Here is a 4,134-nt window from a genome sequence, read left to right on the forward strand (position 1 = left end):
TGTATACTAGGAGGAAAAATTTGTTCCATGAACCCGATGCTACCAAGAAAAAGAGGGCCGAACGTTTTTCATTGTAGTTTTTTTTTCAATAAAAAAACACAAAAAAACATCAATAAAAACCCTACTTAACACCAACACATTCGTTGATGTAACTTAATCTAGCTGGGTTTAATATAAGGAGAAAAAAAACAAAAACATTACTGATGTGACATTCATTTTGTATTGATCCTTGCAACAGGTCTTAAAAAATCATCGCCCATAGATGCAACTCAGCTAGCGTATCTTGGACGCCAAGAAGACTGTCAGAGATGACGTCACAATGACGTTTGTCCAGGGCCGTAGCTAGCGGAAAAAATACGGAAAGCATTATAGAAACTTAAAACAAAATATCTTCTTAACTGTTTAAGGAGTTTTAGACTATTAACTACTCAGTTGCCCCCCACCCCCAACAAAAAATCCTAGCTACGGCCCTGTTGTCAGACACGTATTATGACCGAGTGACTACTCGTCACCCTGGAATCTGTTGTTGACGTCATGTTCGTCACAACGTCGTACGCACGTGGTCGTGGCGTCCCAGCATCTCTTGTTGCATCTGTACTTCCTGAGATCGGTGTTCGAATCCAGACATCCCTGTTCCCTGCCACAGCGCCAGTAGTAGTTCAGACAGGTTGTCTTGCACTGGTCGTCTGCTAGACACACGCACCCGAACATTAGCAGACACATCACCATTAGTAAACTAGTAGCTGTAGACATTGCTGTATATAGGTATCTGAAGGAAAGGAAGAATGGTTTATTTAACGACGCACTCAATGCATTTATAATAAGGGTTATATGCCGTTGGACATACTATGGCTAATATAAGTGTCACACAGATAATGAGAGAGGAAACCCGCTGTAGAAACGCAGTGGGCTACTCTTTCCGATTAGCAGCAAGGGGGTAATTTATGTGCAGTTTGCCACAGGCAGGATAGTACATACCACCGCCTTTGGTACATGAGTTGTGGAGGAATGGCTGTAATGAGATATAGCCCAATGGGCCCCCTGGTGGGAATCGATTCTAGACCGACCGTGCATCAGGCGAACGCTTTACCACTGGGCTACGTCCCGCCCAACTATAAAATACCCCCCCCCCCCCCACACACACACTATTCCTTATTTCTGTGTTCAAAAGGCTGAAATGTAGCATTTTAACAATCAAAATACAAAACTTGTCCGCGAATCGACCTAAGTTTACTTTGTTGACATGATTGTTAAATAGTATCCCAAAGACAGAAAGTTTAAACTATGTCGGCATTCTCGAGGGAAGAGTCTAAGACTCTATAACCGAGCTTAACTGTCATATTAATCTAATTTAGATCGGTAAACTTGATAAAGACACATTTAAAAACAGAACATTATTGTTAAAGGGACATTCCTGAGTTTGCTGCATTGTAAAATATTTCCGACTAAGAAAATATGTCTAGGATTAAACTTACATATTAAATATATTTTCTTGTTTAGAATTATTAGTGTCTGTGTATTCAATGTGTTTCTGGTCAAATTAATATTTGTAAGAATCCCAAATAATTTCGTACGTACGAAAAAAAAAAAAGGAAATAAAATGAAATGTAACACAGTACAAATATTAGAACGATCAGAAACATGTTTAATATGCAGCCACTAATATTTTATGTAGAAAAATATATTTGATATTTAATTACTATCGTTCAAACGTTTCTGTTAGGCGATAACATCTTAAACATTACAGCAAACTCAGGAATGTCCCTTTAAAGATTGATTTTGTTTAGCGACACCAGACACCTCTAGAGCACATTGATGTATTAATCATCGGTTATTGGATGTCAAATATGTGGTCAGTCATTTCCATTTGTAGCAAGGGATTATTTTATATGCACTATCGCATATACAGGATAGCACAAACCATGACATTTGACATACAAATCGTGGTGCATTGACTGGAACGAGAAATAGCCCAAATGGGACCACCGACGGGGATCGATCTCAAACCGACCGCGCATCAAGTGAGCGCTTTACCACTGGGCTACGTTACGTAACACAACTTTTTAAAACATATATACATACATATATATCAGATTGGCTTAGACCCTTATGTCCCCGTTTAAATCCACGTCTTGCTTCTGATCAAGGGCCGGAAGTAGCCCAGTGGTAAAATGCTTGCCTGATGCGCGGTCGGTCTAGAATCGATCCCCGTCGGTCGGCCCATTGGGCTATTTCTCATTCGAACCAGTGCATCACGACTGGAATTTCAAATGCCGTGCATATAAAATATCTCTTTCTACTAATGGAAAATGTAACGGGTTTCCTCTCTAAGACTATATGTCAAAATTACCAAATGTTTGACATCCAATAGACGATTATTAATAAATCTAGTGGTGTCGTTAAATTTATTATTAGTTTTTTTTTTTTACTTTTGCCCTGATCAAATATAAGAACTGTAGAAATAAAACTCACACGGCTCTAGATCGTCGAGTGCCCAACAACAACCTTCCTCTTCAGATTCTAAATATGTCGGCCTTCTGAAGGTTCTATATAGCGCCAGCTTTGTCCACCCCCTGAAGGCTTTATGTAGCCCCAGCTTTATGTACGTAAATAACAACTCACATTTAGCAAAGCTGTGACAATTGCGTAAACTGATATCATAACCAGCAGTATGTAGATATTAAACTGTTTAATTTGGGGCATAATTCGTGCTTTCCTGTCTTGCTGTGGCGCCTGCAATGTTAATTTGCATTGACACCATAATGTATTGGTAACATCCGCTGATTTGGTGTTTGCTGCAAATGACAAATGTGTAGGGAAGATATTTAAAGTGACAGTCCCCACTTTTTAAACACTACGGCGTATTTTTCACTATTAAATCCGGTTTAAAAAAAAAAAAAAGATGTTATTGTTCTGAACCACATTTTACGAAACGATTTTAGCGCCAACATCAATTTAAGTGCCTAAGGTAGCTACGCACTTAAGGTAATCGCAACGCTAATATCGTTTCGTAAAACGGAGCCTAGGGCCTCGTTCTATGAAGCCATCTTAGAGCTAAGATCACCGTATGCACTTAAATTGATCTTAGCGCTAAGATCGCTTCGATGAACGGGGCCCAGAACTTCCATTCATTTCCATACATCCCAAATTCACGAAATGAATCTCCATACATCCCAAATGTTTCTGGTCATTCTGGTGTTTCTAATACCACGAAATGAATCTCCATACATCCCAGATGTTTCTGGTCATCCTTGTGTTTCTAATACCACGAAATGAATCTCCATACATCCCAGATGTTTCTGGTCATCCTGGTGTTTCTAATACCACGAAATGCATTTTTCATGTTTTTGTAAAAATGTACATATATCTCTGAGAAGTAACGGTCATGGAGACGAGCTCTTGTCTATTTTTAGAGGATATTTCCCTGTTTCAACGTCACAGACTCTTGTTGGCGCGTACTACAGCAGCAGAAGACATAGGACATGTTCTATATTTGACAGCGCCACACTCAGCTTCTTTGGCTTTGGGTCGGGTCTTTCTAAAAACAGAGCTCAAAACGTGTTGAAGACACTGCATGTATTTTTAGTCTGGAGGTCGTCAGCTTATTGGAATACGCCATAATTATCTAGTAGAGCTACTATTTGACAATTGTTATTCCATGTTATGGTAAAAAAAAAAAGAATCATATTTAATTGGCTTACATTATTCTGGGACAAAATCAAAATCTATCTCATCGTTTTGACTCACACTAGCGTGACACCAAAACTTACATGATGACATAACCATCAAACTATTACTGTAATAAACAATAAGTACGTGTTTTATGCTTTGTAATATGATAACCAAATACATCCTATATTTTGGTAACATGTTTTCTTCTTCTTGTTGTTGTTTTCTTTCCATATTTATTCATCTTTCGATATTTATTTTATTAGTAGCCTACTACTGTAACATTTACAATATCCAAATTAAAGACACACGTGTTCGGGCTTTGTCTATAGGACAGCCTTTATTGGGGATTTTACCATATCTTGCATTGCCACAACGTTTATTTCATCCCTGTTGCATCGCCACAAAGAGGATTGCCACTCCAGACTAGTTTATTACAGCACGCGCAGTTCTACCTTTATTCTA

At 38.6% G+C, this 4,134-nt stretch overlaps 1 long non-coding RNA gene across 1 annotated transcript; it reads right to left on the reverse strand.

The window, feature by feature from the left end:
• Positions 1–206: 206 nt before the first annotated feature.
• Positions 207–2,584, reverse strand: LOC121367628. The gene is made up of 2 exons (XR_005957400.1): positions 2,473–2,584; positions 207–769 (listed from the first exon to the last, which is right to left on the reverse strand). It is a non-coding gene; the product is annotated as an uncharacterized LOC121367628 (long non-coding RNA).
• Between the last annotated feature and the right edge of the window lie 1,550 nt (positions 2,585–4,134).

Source organism: Gigantopelta aegis, chromosome 1 (genome assembly GCF_016097555.1).
Source record: "Gigantopelta aegis isolate Gae_Host chromosome 1, Gae_host_genome, whole genome shotgun sequence".
Lineage (NCBI taxonomy): Eukaryota > Metazoa > Mollusca > Gastropoda > Neomphalida > Peltospiridae > Gigantopelta > Gigantopelta aegis.